The 23290-nt window shown below is 35.4% G+C and overlaps 1 long non-coding RNA gene across 1 annotated transcript; it reads left to right on the forward strand.

Annotated features, from left to right (window-relative positions):
* Positions 1-129: 129 nt before the first annotated feature.
* LOC127802569 (uncharacterized) lies at positions 130-2311 on the forward strand. Its single transcript, XR_008023306.1, has 3 exons — positions 130-575; positions 1123-1244; positions 2134-2311. It is a non-coding gene; the product is annotated as an uncharacterized LOC127802569 (long non-coding RNA).
* Positions 2312-23290: the final 20979 nt, after the last annotated feature.

Raw genomic sequence — 23290 nt, forward strand, 5'->3', positions numbered from 1 at the left:
GGCCTAGGCTAGTCTAGGAAGCGTGTGGGGAAAGATTTGGCTGGAAATTGGCCACGTGGGGGTCGAATTTTGGCTATAAATAGCCAAGGGTTTCGGCCGAATGTAAATCATCAAATCGCTCAAGTTTGAGAGCGAATCGAGGGAAACCAATAAGGGGCTTTCGATACTTGAGGGAAGAGGATCATTTCTGGAAATTTTGGGAATTTTTGGAGTGGTATAGGGGTGTTTTTGCATTTGGCCGAATGTATATATATATATATATATATCGAGTGAAGATGAAATCGGGTTGTAGAGTGATCGATCGAGCGATCTAATAATGGGCTTTTGTTCGCAAGGTGATGGGTAAGTGATCTGGAAAGTTTCGTGCCAATCGGAGTTCGAATCGAGGGTCAATTTGATTCGCCGGAGTTCGGTGGCGGGATAGCTTCGGCCGACTGTTTTTGGCCAAATCGGAAGGCTTCCGGTGGTTTTTTCCGAGCAAGATTGGTACCATTGGGATCGACTAAGGGAGAGGAACAGCCTGGTGTCGTCGCTTCAATTTTCCGGTGTGCCGTCGCCGGAGAAGATGACCGGAGGTATTTTTCTGTATTTTTTTAATTCTGAAAATATATAAAATTCGATAAAAAATAGAATTAAAGGAATTAAAATTATGGTAAAATATCCAGAAATTCAAGAAAGATGAATAGTTTAATCTGGTGAATTTTTATCTTGGAAATTTCTTGGGGAAATAATTATTTTTGATTTTTGAAAGGAAATGTACATAGAAAATAAATAGGAGGAATTTTTAGAAAATTCTGAAAAAATTACAGAAGTATAAGGAATTTATTTTATGAGTTTTGGTGATTTTTCTTGAAGTATATTCGAAGTAAATCGATGAGAAATAAATTTTCTCAAGGAAAAGTAATTATGGAAATTTGAGAAAATAGGAGAAAAATGTGAAAAATTTCCAGAAAATCCCAGAGGCTTATAAATATTGTTTTATGAATTATTATGTAAAAATATTTGAGAAAATAGTTGTGTAGATATTTATTTTGGATTATTAGAAAAGAAAATGGGAGAAAAATAGGAAAATTGTGAGAAAATTAAGGAAAATTATAATTGTTGGATAAATGTGATGATTAGGGTGCCTTGAGGGTTGAGACGAGGTGACTCATGCGAAGTTCGAAGAAGGCACGCAAATCGAGACAAGCACGCAAATCGAGGCAAACCGCGCTTTTCAAGAAGAATTCGAATTGCGCCCAAAGGTGAGTAGTTCTATCGAAAAACTCGTTTGTGGTTTATGAATGGTTATTGTGAGTGTTCACCCCCAACTCTGTTTGGAATTGTGAGTGGTTCTACCCAAAAAGACTTTAAGTGACATGTGAATGGTTTACTGTGAATGTTCATCCCTATGGCTTGGTTTATTATGGTTGTCCAAACAATTATTTACACATGCATTGAATTTCGTACGGTAAATTGCATACATTGAGATGTTGATTTTATGCATGTTATGATTTTTCGGCATTGGCTTGTTTTGTATCGTCTATGTGGGACTTGGGTTGGTAATTTGTGACGTAGCCCAGAGTGACGGCACTCGGGATGCGTACCTAGGATTAATGCTAGGTGACCCACTTGGGACGGGGCTGAGACGGACTTCACCCTACGGGACCCAAGTGGCGGGGCTGAGAGTGGACACCACCCCGGTTGTTGGCTCAAGTGGCGGGGCTGCGAGTGGACACCACCCCAGGTTCCTTTGAGCAATAGCATTAATGCCGAGGTGACGTCGATTCCGAGGATAGTGCTGATGTGGCACTCTTGGGGCTAGGGTTGCGTTGGGTTTTGGAATGCTTTTGAGTTGGAGCGTAAAACCTAACAATGACAATGGGGTGATTCCCGGGTTCATATGTCGAGGTTGTCCCTCTTAAGCATGATTGTTTTGCCAATGAGCCGAAGTGGTTGTGTCGCCTTTAGAGAGATTGCATTTTCCCCGATTAGGGTTAAGTGCTATGTGGGATTCTCTTAGGCTGGTGCATGTTGGGATTTATCGATTTTGTATATGATTTTTCATATCTGCATGAAAACGTTTTTGAACTCTCACTTAGATGATTCAGCATCTAATTTGGACTATGTCCCTGGAATATTCAAACGTTCCAGGTGAAAGCAGTGGCGCCAAGGGAAAGAATATCATCGAGATGTAGCGGCTATGTTTAGTTTTCGTAGGTTTTGTCCATGATTACGATGTTCAGAGGTTATGTAATATTTTGATATTTTCATGTGAAACATCGATTTGGTTATTGTAAAGGAATTGTCGGTTATATATCATTGAGGTTTCGATCTTGCTTCCGCTGATGTGATTGTTGATACCTGTCTTAGTTTATTATTAAATTTTGATATGCTAAGAAGGTACGATCGGGATTGACGGGAAATGATTGTGATGAAGGTATATGTATTGAGAGACTTATGTTGTGTGTTCGATGTTGAAAAAAAAAAAATATTCCCGAAATCTCGAGTTAACGCTCGTTGTGGGAAAACGGGGCGTTACACATAGTCGACTATTCATGAGCCCATAGTCGACTATCATAATTCCATAGTCGACTATCCATAGGCATAGTTGACAGACCATAAGCCATAGTCGACTATCCATAAACATAGTCAACAGACCATAATCGCATAGTCGACTATCCATTTGAAAATTTGAACACTTTTCATTTCCTAGCTTCGTTTCTTTTGAAAGCAAGTTGAGATTATCAAAAGGTTATTAATTTTGAATCTTATCACTCAGCCTTACTTCCTATAGAATTCAAGAAAGATTGATTTTCATAACTTTGTTTCAAACTCATGTATAGATTTAAAGATTGATTTTCATATAGTCATTATCAAAACTATTTTATTTTCCAAGAGTAAAATATCAAATGATTTAATGAATTCTTGAAATAATTACTGTAGCGTGTGCATACTTGATATGAGTGATCAGCTGTCTAGTATTGTGAGATGGGCATAAAATAAATATAAGTATGGCAACAACTTATGAGATAAAAATCCTTTTGGGTTGCCATTCTTTATTATGATTGAGGTATGAGCATAAATGCAAGTAGTTGTATATTGGAACCAATTAAATGAATTCAAGGCAATTATAAGAAAGGAAAAATAACATATTAAATCTTTATTACTCCTCAAATGTTGAATCAAGCTCTAACCTTAAATAGAATCTCCTAAAATTACTTATAGGTTATAATTTACATCTTAAACGTGAAAAACGTTATGAAGTAAGATATGTTGAATTTATCTGATGATGGAAAAATGTCCGGTATGGGTAAGTGATGTTGAAAGTATGAATATCGCGGAAACAAGACTTGAAATACATGTGGTTGTCAAATGCATACATGATGCATACATGTACATGTTACATATATATATGTTTTGCATAGCTATTATTTTGCACGGAAGGAGAAATGGTACCCTAAAGCACCTGGCGCAGGACGAGGTGGCCATAGCCCAATAGGTTGGCTCCATATTTATTTGTGATATTTTATGAAACTTAAGCACTTTTGCATGCATCGATTTATGGCTTGAGAGTCGGGGAAATTGATATTGATAATGAAATGATGCACTCTTGCATGTATTGATTGATGGCTTGCGAGCCTATAAGAATTGATAATGATATTGAAATTTTATGCACATTTGTATAGTGATACATGGGGACATGATATATTAAGTTGAATTAATAAATTCATGAATTATGAATTTTGTATATAATTGTGGAGTCCTTGATTATTCTTCTTGGTGTCATCATGTTCTTGGATCCTATATATTGTCCATTGTTTCTCGAACTTGCTGAACCTTGTGGCTCACTTGATCTTCTTTGCCATTCCAAGTAAAGGAAAGACTGTTATTGGGGGCAAGTCTAGTAGGACTGCAGCCTTAGGATAGTGGTGTACGGAGACGCGTCCTAACTTTAAAGATCCTAGTTAGTGTTTTGGTGAGATTTTATAGTGATGAGAATCTATTATGTTTATTGGCATTTAAGCCTTTTATTATTTTGTATGGCCATCGAGCCTAAGGTTATGAGATTCTGAAAATGTAATTAAACCTTAATTTAATTTTCGCTGCTAGAAATGAAATGAGTTGTTAATTGAGTTCAGTTTTGTTCTATATCATTTCTATAATGACTTTCTTTCAAATATCATATGCTAGTGGGAATATTCGGAAGCGGGCCTTACAGGTCAGAATTGACAAAAATCAATAAAGAAACTTGCTCTCTAGGATAAATGTGAACACAAGATAGAACTAGAGAATGCACGAATGCTTCGATGATGAAGAATGAGACTCTAGCAGCTTTTTATGGCTGCATGGAGGCTCCCAACAACCACAAATTTAATACAACAATTAAATAAAATCATTATGCCCACTAAAAATTATCACTCTTGGAATAAATGAAAAGCCTCATACTTAATTAGAAAATAAACTGACTGTTCAAATTTCTATAAAAAATAAATAATAAATCTAAACCAAATACACCACTCACACACACGGACCAACACATAATAACTATAAAAATGGCAAGATATTCAACACATTTGCCAAGACATTTATCTCATGGGTACCTAACAATAAAAAGTCCTCAAAGTCGTGATCTCATTTAGTTCCCTCAAGTCATTAACATCATATGTTTGGTAAGTAACATGCTCCAATATCCAAAGAGAAAGATGACGTACTTGTTTAGGAATATCATGTGCTTTTGGTTCCTTCTAAGTGGAAAGAAAATGGCCAAGAAATTAATTGTGCAAGATTATGGACAAGGCCATGCATTCTAAACTTGGTTGGTGAGAGATTGGAAGGCAGAGAAAATGACCTTGATACTAATTCGTCCAAGTAGTCGTCACCCCCTATCTTTTCTTTTGTCTTATTAGGTCTTGCGATTATCGCTTTTGTGCGGTCTCCCATTGTTCGTATTTTTGATTTCGACAAAAGACGTAAATCGCAAGTAGAAGGTTTACTCACTACGTAGAGTAAAGAATTGAATCCACGATCTACTGGTGCAAATCCCAACTTATCATGGTCTAACTATTTGACTTGTGCCCGAGAGCTTGTCTTATTTGGTCTTGGTTGCATAAAACTTTGAGCCATCCAAAACCATACTAACTCCTCATTGAATTCATAATCTTTAACTAATGCTTGTTAATTAAGATATGAAAAAAATGTCAGATATGAAAAGTATTTTGAATATTTTTTTTTCCAATGTGTTTGTTAAACTTATCTGACAGTCTCTAAAAAAAGTCTCACGTGACCTCTTATATGACTTTTTTCAGATAAATTTATCTGACCTCCCTCTAGATAAATTTATCTGATATTTTATAGATAAGGCTAAATTACATATATGCCACTTTAGTATAATTAATATCATTTAATATATTTTTAAAATTTAAATTTATTAAGTCTTATTTTTACAATAAGGTTAGTGTAATATCCCAGATTTTCTAAAGGGTTCAAGAGTAATTTTAACTTAGGTCATATGTAAAATTATCAAAAGATTAAGGGCCTAAGTATAATTTCTTACAGTTATCAGTATGGAATTGACTATAGGGAATGCCCTAGAACGTAGAAACCTACGGAAATGGATATGGGATTAACAAGTGTTCCGAGATGTGAATTATGGGATAAAAAAAAAATTGGATCAGCAACGGTTTTCAGTACAACTAAAATACAACTATAATTTGAGTTAAAAAACCAAATCGTCATAGAGGACTTCTGAGAAGTCAACGAAATCCTAGCGAGTCTTTGGTTTTATGTAAAGATCAAACCTGTGGTGGTTTCGGGATGAAACAAGGATCCTGTGACAGTGCAAAGGCAAAATAGTCTTTATGGAGTAAGTCTTAAATTATTAATTTTGGATTTTTCGGTATTGTAATGCAAATTAATTTGATATTTGAGGGTGTAATTATAACTAGAGAATTGTCCAGGAAAAATAAAAATAGAATTTGAGATTTAAAAGTGTAATTTCTTGTGAAATATATATAATTATATATATATATATATCTATGCGTGTTTGTGCACGCAATGGCTATGCCTTTGCAACAGCCATACCCTGCAAGATTCATGAGGGATTTGCACGCAATAGGTGATGGCCAAGGCAAGTTTGGGCGGTGGGTTTGGCTATAAATAGATTGAAAAATGGTGAAGAATGGAGAAATGAGAAAGAAAGCAAGCAACAACAGAGAATTGCAGAGAGGGTGGTCGCAAATTGGAAGGAGATCAAGAGAAGCAGCAAGCAAATGGGAGGAAATTAAGAGAGAGAGAGAGAGAAAGAAAGAACTGGGGTAGGTGCTATGAGAAATGGCCAAAGGCAGCGGCCATGGCAGCGAAACTGTTGTTGCAGTTGCTGGGTGGCCCGATAATGGCATAGCGGCGGAGTAGGAGAAGTTGGTTAGGGTTGGTGAGGCAGCGGTCGGCGAGGTCGACTGAGGCCGGAGGCACGATGGTGCGTGGTTGCACATGGCTGTTCGCGCAGGAGGCAGGGAGGGAGAAAAAGAAAAAAAGAAAAAAAAAAGAAATGAAATAAAAAATATATATTTTGGAAAATTGTAGAAAAATTTTGAGAAATTTTAAAAAATTATATGAATTAATTTGGGACTAGATGAGCATGTCCGGAGGCAGAAAATTGATCGAGCACGCATTTTGAGGTCAGAATACGCATACTAAGGAAGCTTGAGAGAATAAGTTAAGATGAGTAAAATTTTTTAGAAAAATTCAGAAAATAAGGAAAGTTATTTTATGAATTATTATAGATAAATATTTGAGAAATATTTATTTTGAATTTATTGAGGAAAAATATAAAGAAATAGAGGAAAGTTATGAGAAAATTAAGAAAAATAGAATATTGATATCTTTGAATAAATATGATAGTAAGGGAATGTTGAGGTTCCGAATTTAGTTCATTAGAAATCTGGCACTAGAATCAAGATATGCTGAGATATGTTTGAGGTAAGTGATACTATTCAAATGTTTTTAGTTTCATGAAGAATGTTGATTTGTAAGTGGTTCAACCCAAAATCCAGTTCCATACAAACGTTTTGTTATCACGTCATCATGTCTTGGTGTGTTATGCATCACATAGAGTGCATTTATATTTTTTTATGATGAAATATGAATATATACACAATGAGACTTTCGGTCATACGTTGCATGGGTTTGAGATTAGGGACTGGTGTCGTTACTTTGCCGAGGGTGCACCCATACGCCTCGGTCTAGCAGAGAGACTGTAAAAATGACGGGCAGCAGTTGGGTACGATTGACCCAAACATAGAGTAATGATGATATGTTGCATTGCATACATACACGCGCATTAAATGATGTACCTTTACTTAAATGATTCAACATTTAATGTGGGCTTTGCCCCTAAAATATTCAAACGTTTCAGATGGAGATTGTAATAGAAACGATGATGAAAGAGACATGTATTGGCACTTAGCTAAAGTGCACGATGTAATGGTTATGCATTTATATTGGCTATATATTAAAATTCTATTATTTTAAATTCTGAACATTTTGAAGAGTGATGATGTAAAATCTTTTTATTAGTTAATGTTAAAATTAAAGTTCGATTCTAGCTTCCGCATTTGATATTTATGATGATTCTCATTAGAGATAGATGAATGATAATTTCGAGATAGATATGAAGTATGATATGATTTAACTGTAATTTTGAATAGAAAAAATTTATTGTCTTGGAATTGTTCTAAATTATAATACGTCTAGAAAACGGGTGTTAAAGTTGATTTTAAAAAAAAACTTATTTATTAAAGTCTTATAGTTAATGTTATTTAATATATTTTTAAATTGTCATATATTTTGACAATTTTTAAAATTTAAATCACATTATTCCTTTTACTGATTTTTAAAATTTAAATTTCTCTTCCTATATATATATTATTATTTAATACAAAGTCATTTTAGCAAATTTTTAAATTATTTTATTTAATTTTATATTTTATAATCTATTATAAAAATATGTTTTGATAATTTTTAATTATCTAAGTAGAATTATTGTAATTCCTCTAATAATTATTTCTTTTTTTTTAGTCCTTTTAGAATTTATTTTTAAACATAGATTTAGAAAATAAAACACTATTTTTAATTTTTATTTTTGACAATTCATGTTAATTATAAAATACTATTTTAATTATAAATTTATTGTTAATGTTAACATACAATTTTGAATGAATTTAGTAATAGAAATATTTTAATAAAAAATTCTTATCTTAATACTTATCATATATATTTAATAAATAAAAATAAAAAGTATAATTTTTGTTAAATTATAAAAAAATTAACAAATAATTTGATAAAAATTTTATAATATTTTTTAAACTTATCATAATTATTTAATATTTTAATTTAATTTTTTTAAAATTTATTTTTATACTCTTATTTTAAGAAACGCTAGCTAGCTTAGAAAATGAGACGAAAGATAATGATAGCCTAAGTAGCATGGAAACGTGTTCGGGACATTGTTTCGGCGTTTCCAAACCGTTTCCCATTTTAGAGACCGCGAGAACGCCCAAAAACAAATTTTGGGCGTTTTTATAAATTGGGAAACGTATGGGGTCATTTCGCAATTTACTGAAACTTGTTGGAAACGCGTTTTAGCATTTCCGGTGACAGCCATCTCACCTCGCATTCCCTCTCTCTTCTTCTTCTTTCTGGTTTTAGTCGTCCGTCAACTTATTTCTCCAAATCCGTCGATCCATAGCTTCCGATTCCAATCGCCCATCACCGTTCCCTGCCCAAGATTGTTCCTTCAGTCGCTTCCAGTCGAACCCTGATCTGTCGCTTCCAATTTCGTGACTTTCAGTCGCTTCCAATTAATTTTGCCGTTCCTTTAGTCTTTCGCTGCCATCGCTTCCGATTTCATCGTTCCTTCAGTTCGTTGCTTCCGGTCGAACCTCTGTGTGTGTGTGTTCATCAGACTGTGGAGAATTGTTTCATTTACCTTGGATTGGTAATATTTTGAAAATTGTTTCATTTTTACCCACAAAAAAGTTAATTATTACGCAAGCATATATCATGCTAAAGAATTAATTAATCCTTTAAAGGAAGATTCAATAATTACAGAAGTAGTCATAGTAAGTTGTAAATCTGCACAATCTCTAAAGAGAAATTAAAACAATCTCCGTGCCAGAAAAGACAGCAATGACATTTGCCCTTTTTTTTTTTTTTCTTACGACTCAAGTGTTCAGATTCCACTCATATATTTTTAAAAAAATCGATATTTCTCCTTAATTTGACATTCGAATAAATTATATACAGTTACAAGTTTATATATTCTAAATGAAAAGGTAGTCAATTTTTTCCAAATGGAACATTTATGTTTCTATTAAGGGTCAATCCTATAACTCTGTAAAAAAATTTAAAAATTTTACCACTTACACAGACAGCCTCCAACCCAACAGTTAAAATCAAATATTATTGCATGTGATTAGTGTAGTTAGAGATGGCAAAATGGGCCCGGTCTGACAGGTTGGCCCGTTGGGGCCCTGCCTGGGACCGGGCTAGGGCCAGCATTTTGCTGGCCCATTTAAGGCTGGGCCGATTTGGCTCGGCCCGCTAATCGGCCACAAAACCCCCCCTCAGCCTCGCCTTTCGCCCTTACCTTCTGCCTTGCCCTCGCCCTCACCCTTATCTCGCCATCGCCCTCACCTCGCCCTCTGTCTCGCCCTCGCCCTCGCCCTCGCCCGCGCCCCTTGCTCTCGCCCTCGCCCTCACCTCGCCCTCTGTCTCGCCCTCGCCCGCGCCCCTTGCTCTCGCCCTCGCTCGCCGTCACTGTTGCCCTTGTCTCACCCTCGCCCGCGCCCCTCGCTCTCGCCGTCGCTCTCGTCTCGCCGTTGCCCCTCGCTCTTGCCCTCGCCTGCGCCCCTCGCCCGCGGGCCCGTGTAGGGCCGGGCTAGGGCTAGCAATCTGCTGGCCTGTTTTTAAGTGGGCCGATTTGGCCCAGCTCGCTTGGCCTGCGGGCCACTTGGTGGCGGGCCGGCCCAGCCCGTTTGCCATCTCTAAGTGCAGCACCCACTTAAATATATCATCTTTCAAAAATATTTGAAGTCGTACTGATGCACTAATAGTAATATATATATATACACTAAGCAACTTATTTATAAATAACGAATAAATGGCGGAACCAAAAAGAAATCTTAGCTCCACCCTAAAATATAAAAGAAAAAAAATGACGAAGAACAATTATAATAGTATCAGTTAGAATATAAAATTTAAAAATATATTATTTGGATAATTAATTTTGACCTTTTTAATAAAATTCTGGCATAATATGTTGAATATAGACTATAGCTTTAACCGGTGTCTATAGATCTAAGAGTAGGGCTTTCTTAGTCTTCAGAATATGGTATAAGTGATAAAAATTTTAAATTTTTTTAAAAGTAACGGGAGATCAACTCTTGATAAAGGCAAAAATATCTCATTTATTGAGAATTAATTGCGTGTCTACTCGAAAGTGTATAAGTTTATGATCGCATCTAATTTATTCGAAGACCGAATCATATGGGAAGATTGGTCTCTTCTAAGACTAGACGAGTGAATCCCAAACACCTGGATCATTAAAAAAAAAAAAGTATGAGCCCGCCCTTACCACTGCACTTAGTTATAATGTTTAGAGTCCAAATGTTATCAACTCAAATTAAATCCAAAAAAATTAAATCAAATTAGTTGTTTTCAGGTTTACTTAAGAGTCTTAGACCAATAAACACCCTTACCACTGCACTTAGTTATAATTTTAAATTTATTTTTTTATTGTATAGTCAAAACAAGGGTAAAAGGATGCTTATCTAGAAAATAGAAAAAAAATAATGCAACAAAGGATAAAGTTAAAAAATTTAGGACCATACTAGTATATCAAGAATTATATCTTGGGTTACATGTATAAATGACTAAAATATCTCTCATGTCTCACTGTGCCTCACCGCCTCACGTCATCTCACTACCTTGGTTGAGGGATATTTTAATCATACGCTTCGTCACCTCACCATCTCGCCTAGTGTATTGGATAGGAGGTGCTTTTATTATTTTAATTATATTATATAATTTATAAAATACAAATAGTATTTTTCTAAAATTTAATGCAACAAAGTAATAGTAGTCAAATTCTGTTGTAGACCGACCGCTTGGGTATTAACAATTTAAAATTATCAATGCCCACTTGCTCCACGTGGGACGTGGGCTAGGCATTCTTTACCGATATTGTTAGTTTAGTTTTAGTTCATACCTGAAAATTAGCATAATAACAATATCCTTTTATTTTGATGGTAGTTATGATACAATATCATTAATAAATTAGAAGAATTCTTTTTTTTTTTTTTGCTAGGTGAAAGAAATAAATAGTATATTTAGTAATTATAATTATTATATATAATTTTAATTATAATAATATTGATGTGAATAGTAATCAATGTATAGAACGATAATCTTTTCAATCAGTGAATTTTAAAGGTGAAAGCTTCCAAGTACATCCAAAACTTGTAGGTCTAAGTGTTTAAACCTATTGAGCTTGTCCTCGTCAAATTATTATTATTTAGAATTTGAAAATATTTTCATCATTCGTGTACTATATGGTACATGAAATGATTAAACATTCTGAGTGTGAAATATTAGACATACTCTGATTTAATTGTATGAGACAAATGCAAAGAAGCTTTTGAGAACTATTCAATTGTCCAGTGCTTAATTTTTTTCTTTTTATAGTGTTCACAAAATTCTATAATGTGACATGACATATAAAAATAATTTCAACAATTTACAGTCTCTCTTAACAGTCAAGTAAACAGAATATTGACTATTAAGAAAGATGAGGATATTAACCTCAATGTTTTGCTTATATAACCTTATTAGTTATTATAGGTTCGACCTAATGAGTTGTCTCTTAATGTTGTTGTAGTATGAATCTTGAAGTGGAGAGTCAGTAAGATTTGTTGTCCATCTTGAGGTGTTAGGCGCACGCCTCATGAAGCACTCGGTTGCTTAGTTTGAAATCAATTTTCAATCTATTTGAATGTTTTGGTGCTAGAGCTTGTTTGGTTTCATTTTGACTCTCTAAACCTTTCGAGTTTTTAAATTTCCACTTGACGTGTAACTGGTTAGCCTCTTCTCGGCTTAGTAAGTTTCTACAGATACGACAGAAATTTAGTGAATTCGAATATAGCAAATTCAGAGGCAACTAAGCTGTATGAAGCTATTCAAAGTAAGCATCTAGATGATGGATACTTGGTACTAGACGCTTTTTCCAGCTCAAAAAGACTTTCGAGTGCGACTAATAGAAATGCGAAAATTCCATATATCAGGTTCATCTTATATATCGATTTTAATTCCTTAATATAATCTTGTTGTTTGTTTTCTCCTTGATTTACTCGAATTCCAATATTGACAAGACATTAAGAGTCACGAAAATGGCATCTTAGAGTCAGTATTGGGGGTTATAATCTGGTGCACAGACTCTTCGAAGAAACACTTTGCTAAGGTGATCATGGAACACATCTAGCTCCTTTAAATTTTCAAGAAAACTTCAAATACTTTTTCTTGGGTTGCTTTGAATCTCTAGCATCTATTGTTTTCTTAATGTTGAGAGATTAAACTGTATTTTCAAGAGTATCTTGAAATAACACAAATTAATAACCTTTCTTGGTGGTTGGAAATATGTATGATTAGGTAACAAGAGTTTAGTTGTTGGTTTTGGATCTGATGAAGATTCGCTGACTGTAGACTTTTTATGGCTTCCTCCCATATCCCACATCGGTTGGGCAGTGGGAGGGAGATCCTCCTTCACCTTATTTAATGTCCCATTCCCCTTTGTTAAATGTATCCTAACAAGTTTGCATTTATTGCATTTGTACCCCCTCATTTGAGTGTGTATTTCTCTTACACACTTTGTATTTTCTCTCTTTGATATTAGAGAAGATTTGGTGGTGTCCGAGGACGTAGGTCATATTGGTCGAACCTCGTTAATTTTCTGGTGTTCTGTTTATGTTTATATTCAATAGTTTTTATCGGGTATTATTTTGGTGCTTTTGATTTTGGGGAAAATTGCCCGATTTTCCCAACAATTGGTATCAGAGCCCAAGGTTCTTAGTATGCTCTGTGGTTGCAGTTGAGTCTGATCTTCCACATCAGAAAAGATTCCTTTTTTTGGCCAAGTTTTTCTTAGTATGCTCTGTGGTTGCAGTTGTGTCTGATCTTCCACATCAGAAAAGATTTTCTTGGATTGTTTCCGCTTTGATAACTATTGAATATAGAAGATGGCAGAGATGGCAGGCGAAAAGAATTCAGAACAATCCACATCGGGAGTTTCTTCTTCGTCCACTTGGGCGAGGAATCTGGCGAATACAAGAATTGCAGTGGAGGTGTTTGATGGCTCGGGTCATTTCGGCATGTGGCAATGCGAGGTTCTAGACGCTCTTTTCCAGCAAGGTCTAGACATCGCCATTGAAGAAAAGAAACCAGAAGATGTTGAAGAAAAAGATTGGAAGACCATCAATCGATTGGCGTGTGGTACAATTCGATCATGCCTGTCCAGAGAGCAGAAGTATGCATTCTCGAAGGAAAATTCTGCCGGTATACTATGGAAGGCATTGGAGGAGAAATTTTTGAAGAAAAGCGGTCAGAATAAGCTCTACATGAAAAAGAGATTGTTCCGCTTTACTTATGTTCCTGGTACCACAATAAATGATCATATCACTACCTTTAATCAGTTGGTAGCTGATTTGATGAATTTAGATGAAACGTTCAAAGATGAGGATTTGGCTTTGATGCTGTTGGGATCCCTTCCCGAGGAGTTTGAATTTCTTGAGACGACTCTACTTCACGGGAAGGTTCAGGTATCTCTTAGTGAAGTTTGTGCTGCTTTGTATAGTTATGAGTTGAGAAAGAAAGATAAAAAGGAAACAACGCATGACGCAGCAGAAGCATTGATTGTAAGAGGCCGTTTGCAAAGCCAGAAGAAAGGAAGGAGAGGGAGGTCTAGTTCGAAACCCAGACCGAACAAAGATGAATGTGCCTTTTGTCGGGAGAAAGGCCACTGGAAGAAGGACTGCCCAAAGTTAAAAGCTAAGGGCAAATCTGACAAAGGGAAAGCCGTCTCAAATATTGCTGAAGTTAATGATGAGGATTCAGACCTTTCATTAGTTCTTACGTCTTCAACAAGCTATTCTGGAGCTTGGCTTTTGGATTCGGGTTGCAGCCACCATATGTGTCCTAATCGGAATTGGTTCTTTGACTTTCAAGAACTTGATGGAGGAGTTGTTTACACAGCAAACAACACACCTTGTGAAACAAACGGAGTTGGCACAATCCATTTGAGGAATCATGATGAATCAACCAGAATACTGACAGATGTAAGATATGTGCCGAGTTTGACAAAGAATCTCATTTCTGTGGGAACATTGGAGTCCAAGGGATTGAAGGTAACTGCAGAAAATGGAGTTATGAAAGTGTTCTCTGGCGCACTTGTAATATTGAAAGGTATACGAAAGAAGAATAACTTGTATTACTATCAGGGTAATGCAGCCATTGGGACAACAACAGCAATAGCTTCAGATGATGACAGGGATACAGAAGTAACCAAACTGTGGCATATGCGTTTGGGACATGCAGGTGAAAAATCTTTGCAAATTTTAGCCAAGCAAGGATTATTGGAAGGCGTCAAGACCTGCAAATTAGACTTCTGTGAGCACTGTATCAAAGGGAAGCAGACGAGAGTGAAGTTTGGCACTGCAATCCATGATACTAAGGGTATTCTGGATTATGTTCACTCAGATGTGTGGGGACCATCCAAGACAGCATCTATGGGAGGTAAACACTACTATGTAACCTTTGTTGATGATTATTCCCGAAGAGTATGGGTGTATTCTTTGAAGAAAAAAGATGAAGTGTTGGGATGTTTCCTTAAATGGAAAAATATGGTGGAAACTCAGACTGGCAGAAGGATCAAACGACTCAGAACAGATAATGGTGGTGAGTATAGAAATGATCCATTTGATAAGGTCTGTCAAGATGAAGGTATTGTTCGACACTTTACAGTTAGAGATACACCACAGCAGAATGGGGTGGCAGAACGCATGAACCGAACGTTGCTGGAGAAAGTTCGGTGTATGTTGTCCAATGCTGGGTTGGGCAGACAATTTTGGGCTGAGGCTGTGACTTATGCGAGTCATCTCATTAATCGATTGCCATCAACTGCTATTTGTGGAAAAACACCTTTCGAGGTATGGTCTGGAAAACCTGCTAATGATTATAATTCCTTACATGTTTTTGGTTCCACTGTATACTATCATGTTAAGGAATCCAAGTTGGATCCAAGAGCAAAGAAAGCTTTGTTCATGGGGATCACTTCTGGAATAAAGGGCTATCGACTCTGGTGTCCGGAATCGAAGAAGATAATCTTTAGTAGGGATGTTACTTTTGATGAATTTGCCATGTTGGAAAAAGTAACAAATGAAGTTGTGCAACAGTTTGATGATGCTCCACAACAGGTGGAGAATACTCCAAAACAGGTGGAGTTTGAAAGAAGAATTGACCCAGCAGTAAGTATCAAATCAGGAGGAGACACTCCTGTGGCAGAGGAGTCGTCAGATGAAGAAGAGGTTCCAACCCAAGAACCTCCACAGCAACAAGAATCAATAGCAACAAGAAGGCCACGACGAGAGATTCGAAAGCCTGCTCGATTTGTCGATTTGGTGGCCTATGCATCTCCAATTGTAAATGATGAAGTTCCTGCCACTTACAATGAAGCTGTCCAAAGTTCAGAAAATGAAAAGTGGAGGAAAGCTATGAATGAAGAAATGCAGTCCCTTAAGAAGAATGAGACATGGAGGCTAGCCAGCTTACCGAAGGGAAGGGAAAGAAAGCAATTGGATGCAAATGGGTATATGCAAAGAAATATGGATTTCCTGACAAGAATGATGTTCGCTACAAGGCAAGGTTGGTGGCTAAAGGCTACGCTCAGACGGAAGGTATTGATTATAATGAAGTGTTTTCTCCAGTTGTGAAACATTCTTCCATTAGAATTTTGTTGGCCTTGGTAGCGCAATTGAATTTGGAACTAGTTCAGATGGATGTGAAAACTGCGTTTCTACACGGTGACTTGGAAGAGGAAATCTATATGACTCAGCCAGAAGGATTCAGAGTTGCTGATAAAGAAAATTGGGTTTGCAAACTAAACAAATCGTTATACGGATTGAAGCAATCTCCGAGACAGTGGTACAAGCGATTTGACAAGTTTATGTTGGGGTAGAGGTACACAAAAAGCAAATATGATCACTGTGTGTATTTGCGTAAGCTACAAGATGGATCTTTTATTTATCTTCTCTTATATGTTGATGATATGCTGATAGCTTCAATGAATAGTGGAGAAATTGAAAAACTGAAGACTCAGTTGAATAAGGAGTTCGAAATGAAAGATTTAGGTGAAGCCAAGAAGATTCTTGGCATGGAGATAATCAGAGACAGGAAAAGAAGAAGGCTTTGTTTGACTCAGAGAACATATCTGAAGAAAGTACTACAACGTTTCGGCACGAATGAAAAGTCAAAACCTGTGAGTACCCCGTTAGCTCCTCATTTCAAACTAAGTGCATCTTTATCTCCGAAGAGTGTTGCGGAACAAGAGTATATGTCAAAGGTTCCGTATGCAAAAGTTGTTGGTAGCTTGATGTATGCTATGGTGTGTACAAGGCCCGATATTTCACAGGCAGTTGGAGTTGTGAGCAGGTATATGCATGATCCTGGAAAGGAACATTGGCAAGCTGTGAAATGGATTCTACGGTATATTCTGAACACCGTAGATGTTGGCTTAGTATTTGAGCAGGATGAGAAAATGGATAATTGCATAGTTGGTTATTGTGATTCCGACTATGCTGGTGATATGGATAAACGTCGATCTACGACTGGTTATGTGTTTACATTAGCAAAGGCACCGGTCAGTTGGAAGTCTACCTTACAGTCTACAGTTGCTCTGTCTACCACAGAAGCAGAGTACATGGCAATTACAGAGGCTATGAAGGAGGCTATTTGGCTTTATGGGTTGCTTGATGAATTGGGAATTGGTCAAAAGTACATCAAGGTACATTGTGACAGTCAGAGTGCTATTCATTTAGCAAAGAACCAAGTTTATCATGCAAGGACGAAGCACATCGACGTAAGATATCATTTTGTACGGGAAATTCTAGAAGAATGAGAGATACAGATTCAGAAGATCCCAACTGCTGAAAATCCTGCTGATATGATGACTAAGGTTGTGACAGCAGTCAAGTTTCAACATTGTTTGGACTTGATTTATATCCTTAGTATTTGAAGTTGGCGCTTCATAGCGCATTTGAAGACACCTACTGATTATTGATTCTTTGAAGAGATTGTTGAGGTTTTTTTGGAATTTGGGAGATTCGCCAAGGTGGAGATTTGTAGACTTTTTATGGCTTCCTCCCATATCCCACATCGGTTGGGCAGTGGGAGGGAGATCCTCCTTCACCTTGTTTAATGCCCCCTTCCCCTTTGTTAAATGTATCCTAACAAGTTTGCATTTATTGCATTTGTACCCCCTCATTTGAGTGTGTATTTCTCTTACACACTTTGTATTTTCTCTCTTTGATATTAGAGAAGATTTGGTGGTGTCCGAGGACGTAGGCCATATTGGTCGAACCTCGTTAATTTTCTGGTGTTCTGTTTATGTTTATATTCAATAGTTTTTATCGGGTATTATTTTGGTGCTTTTGATTTTGGGGAAAATTGCCCGATTTTCCCAACACTGACAAGAGCTATATTGTAGCTCGAGCTGAAATCGATATGAAGAAGATCATAGAAGAATATTACAAGGCGACCAAAATTATTCTCGATGATGCAATTCGCGACGACACTTCAGGACACTATAGGCGCTTCCTCATAACCTTGCATGAAGATAAAAACTGACTTGCTCAGCCATGGAAGATTGCTCTATCTGCTCTCATTTGCCTCTTTCAATTAAACTTTTAGTGGTGTGTAGTAGTGGAACATATCAGACTTGAAAAACAGTAAAACTTCTTGTGCTAAACCGTTTCTGTAGTATATGGTTTGTACAGAATTGCTTCTCGAGCTAGTATTTTCAAGAAAGCCTGGAGATTGTTGTTACATACGCGCGATTCAGAGCCTCTTTTATTATTCTATTCTGCAAACTAGCTCGTTACACTACTGCTCCATCGGCTAATCCGGGTTCATTGAAGAAGAGCAAAGTCAGACGATTCTAATTCCTCCATTTCCTACTCCATTGCTTCTGCAACTTTGAAAAATCAAATCTTAGATAAGAATTTTTTTTTATCACAGCCTCGTACAAAGGCCTTCATACAAAATTGTTTATACAAGCATATGTTTTTTATTATGGAAAATCATATTTCATACAAGTAATTATTTTTATAAACAAATCTGGAGAGATGTAATTTTTGCTAAAACTCTGTTTTATAACACACTTCTTCTTCTTTTCCTCTGAACAATTTTTATAAAACATTTCATAAAAGCAAAATATTTAACATGTGTAAAATAAATGTATTATGTATAATGGTAGGGTTAAGTTCTCATTTGCAGATTAACAATGACACGTGAAAAGGAAAAGCGCTTGGTGTATCGGGGTGGCAAAATGAATCAACCACCATGTTCGTCATATTATAAACCCAACAGGACAAGTTAACGATATTGATTATAATTAAAGATAATCAATTTTACATATTTTAAAGTAAATTATTGACAATGTCATAACCCAAGTAATATTTTAACTATAAGTAAATATTTTGACCCACAAATGTTAAATATTTAGAATTATAAATCCTAATACGTTATCACCCACCTTTTTAATTGTCTTATTAAGTCCTGACTGCACAAAACTTTGAGGCATCCAAAACAATACCAACTCCTCATTGAATTCATAACCTTTAGGAAATGTAGGACAATAAGCAAAGCATCACTTTAAATGAGATGAAAGATAATGATAGACTAGTATTAGAGCAAAGAAGAATATTAATGGAATGCAACCTTTAGCTACCCTCACTCTTTAATACATTCTCCCACTCCTCAAAATCAAAAGATTGGAATGCAAGGGACCCGCAGCTAAAGGCAACCTTTAGCTACCCTCTGCACCTTTTCATGATCTCAGAACCAACATTTTGAGGCTAAGTGGAGCGACAAAGAGCCCCTTAGTGAACGCAATTTTGGAGAAGAGATAGAAGCAATCTTCGTCTGATAATGGTTGCAAGTTTTAATTGGAAGGGTTCCCATGATGGATGCAACACTCTGGTTACGTACGGTTACAATAATCTTACTTCCATATGCCCTAGTTGTTAAAGGAGTTCCCAAGTTTTCCCATATCTCATAGTTGTCGTTCCAAATGTCATCCAACACAATTAGATATTTCTTTGCATTCAACTTCTTCTCGAGGCCACCTGGAACTTCATTCTGCTGTACCTGTGTAGGGAGTTTTGGGGATTGTCCCACGAATAGATTTGAAAATCCCCAGGAGGTCCATCAAATGCGTACGCCGCTCGTCCCCAGTATTGGAATTACACCTATCTCATCTCCACTTCCACTGTTCGAATTAAGCAACAACTTAATTATTTCCTCCTCCTCTCCCTCCCTCTCCATAACACACCATCTTCTACCACCAAAGAAGTTGATGGGAATCTACTAGTAGCAGCCACCAGCGATCTTCTTCTCAAACCAAGACCACCAGCAGCATCGCAGTTGCCTCTTAAACCAAGAGCATCCTTTTCTTTCAAACAGTCCTCTAATCTATCAATCATCTCCTTCATGTTGGACGTTGTCCCTGCATCAAACAAAATTGTAGAAGTGGAGAAGGATTTGGATTTGTTATTAGTAATATAATATTTCTTTAATCTTACATTATCAGACAAAAGAGATTAAATATATTATTTAATAACCAGAGATAACCCATGTCTGGTGCAACTAAAAAAAAAAATCAAACATTGAATTTGAATGCAAAATAATCAAGCACTAAACTCGGACACGTACTAAATTGAAAGCTTAAATTCGCCCTATATCACGTGTCTGGAGATAATATATATAGTTCTTAAACACGAAATAATCAAATAATGAATATAAAATATGCATTAAGCTGAAAATTGTTTTATCATTTTTAATGTCATGACTTTAGTGAAATAAAAAGGATCAAAATGTGAATACTTTGTCAAATTTGATAGGGTATCCTCTGAAAATATAATGCAACAACATTTTTTGTACACAAACAGTACTTATATCAATGCTTGTAAAAGTGATAGATAAAATAAACCCATAAATTTTTTTAATCACAAACTACTTTAATCACAAAACAAAATGACATAAACTACTTTTAAATCAATCGCTATCTCAATAAATGAACAAAAATCAAGCAAGATGTGTTGAATTACATTTTAGGTCACTAAATAATTTGCTTAATTCAAAAACCATGAAATGAGAGAGTATCCTTTGAAAATGTAAATTGAAATCAATGTAAGAAATTTTTAATTTTTTGGCAAAATATCATTTGAAAATATAATACCACAAATATATCAATATGTTTATAAAACTTATATATTTTATAATCATAACCAAACCAGATCATATGCATGCTGATTACCACAAAACATCATAATATTAACCATCATCATGCTTAAACATGACTATTTACCAATTGATTTAGGCATCAAAACAATAATAATTATTATTTTGCCTATTTCAAACTATGTATCCTTGCAAAATAAACCCATAGTCGTGCTAAATATAAATAAGATTAAATAATAACCACAAAACATAATTATTTCTTTTGGAATTGAATCATTCATGTCAAATTTTAAATGTCAAATTCTTATCCATTAAAACTTACAATATTGTTGATGTTTTTTTATTTGAAAATTTTCAAAAATTAAGTATTAAAACTTACATGATATTTTAAAAAATTTCAAAAACTTACATTGTTGATACTTAGAATACTTAAAAATTAAGTATTAAATGCTTTAAAAATTAAATTTAAAAAAATAAAAAATTTTAAAAATTGAAAGAGTCCCTGACCTTGTATAAAGATTTTTTAAAAATTAAATTTAAAAAAATTAAAAATTTAAAAAAAAAATTGAAGTCCCCGACCGTTACTAGACAGGGGCTTCAAGGGCCCCCGACAGTGGCCGATCAGGAGCCCACGAGTCAAGGGTTCCCATGAGAAGCTTCAAGAAACATTGAGAAGCTTCAATTGGAAAAGTCACTGGCAATTGAAGTGGGAGACAAAGTGAGGAGGGCTGGCAAGAGACACACTTACATGCCAGGAGAATTGAAATTGAAATGAGTAATGGCATGGAGAATTAGTCTCCAGAGGCTGCCAAGCATTTCCGTTTTATATTCATACATACTAAGCATATTCATAAATATACACAAAAAAAGAGTTACACAAAGGCACGTGTGCACAGACTTCTAACTTAATCAAGCTGTAGTCAAAAACTCAATTCCTAAAACCCAAATTTGTTAGAAAGAACGAACACAAAGGCACCCGGATTAACAAAGGCACGTGTGCTCCAAATTTGTTAGAAATGACAAACACAGACACCCGGATTGACATACATACATACATGTGACTTTGTGCATACATACACAAAAAAAACAAAGAACAACAAACATTGACATACATACATACATGTGACTTTGTGCATACATACACAAAAAAAACAAAGAACAACAAACATTAGATTGCTTCTGTGCATACATATGATTCCAAAATTTAACTACATATCATTCCAACAAACATTAAAATTTAATTCCAAAGAACAACGTACATACATATAAAATTTGACTACTTTTGTTACACCTCGTTTTCTCGGGAGCGTTATAACTTAGGACAATTCTGGGAGAATAATTTTTTTTTCTTTCAAACTAATCCTAAATCACATCATTCCTTAAATCTGTCCCAGAATTCCTATACATTAATCTCGAAAGAGAATCATTATATACAACAAATGCGGAAGTAAGGATCGAACCTGATTTTTTAACATTGAGCATTAAATCATCATTCCTCAACATAACTTAATACAAAACATAAGTTCTCGACATTAACCCTAAATAGGATTATACATTATCATTCCTTAAAACGTTTAGATTTCAAAATAGCAAAACTTAAATACATAGGCTACATAACATACATTTCATTTATCATGCACCTTGCTAAGTACCATTTCATGCTCATTCATCCTCGTATCTGTTACAATCTCCATTTTGAACGTTTGAATATTTCAGGGATAAAACCCAAGTTAGATGATGAATCATCTAAGTAAGGGTACATAAAATATATTTCATGCATGAATGCAATGTCTTACTCATTGTAAGGGTCAATTGCACCATTCATGCTACTCACCATTTCTGCGGCCATCTCTTTTAAAGTCGGGGTGTATGGGTGCACTGACTGCACTCTCACCCTACAATTAAAACACAATAAAAACAAATCATAATAAAACTTTTATATTTTTTTTTATTTTAGTGAGAGGTTTATATTCGCCAATGTACGAGTGCAGTTATAGTCCAAATTTAAATTTATATTTTCTGGATGAATGCAGTTTGTCCACTGAGAGATTTATTTATGGCAAAAGAAAAAGAATGTCACACACACGCACACGCATTTGGACAAATTGGCAACAAGGTTTTTTATGGGTTTGTTTAGACAACAGATACTAGAAAATAAAGTAAGGCAGAAATTGAAATAAATATTAAACGTAAAAATATGAATTTGGATATTGCTTGAGTTAAGACAATTTCAGTACCAACCCGTTGATTTCCAAATTTTAGCATAAAAGATTAGCAACATTAATTTAATTTCAAATATGAGGGTTTGTTATTAAATGCAATTAGAGATGATGATAGTTCTAGTTTAAGCAATCCCCATACATGATATGCGGGATTCTAATTTAAGCAACTACCATAAATCTAATTACAATTAATATACAAAACAACTAAATTAATCATCCGGGTTTGGGTATGATAGCGTTTTCAGTTCTAGTAACTCTCATACATGGCATGAAAGCTCTAAGTTAGGCTTACGCTCCAATCCAAACCTAGTGATTTCTTAATAATTAAGACACACTCATACTAAAATTTAAATTAATGTTACTCATTTAAAGTGTAGCTTTCTTTGGAAATCATTGGCGTTGGACACTGTCTTTGCCTTAACCCAAGATTAGATTTAGCTACTCATCTCCATTTATAAAATAATTGACAAGAATTTAAATGACATAATTTGAATAACAGAATTTAAATGACAGGAATTAAAATA

Source organism: Diospyros lotus, chromosome 5 (genome assembly GCF_014633365.1).
Source record: "Diospyros lotus cultivar Yz01 chromosome 5, ASM1463336v1, whole genome shotgun sequence".
Lineage (NCBI taxonomy): Eukaryota > Viridiplantae > Streptophyta > Magnoliopsida > Ericales > Ebenaceae > Diospyros > Diospyros lotus.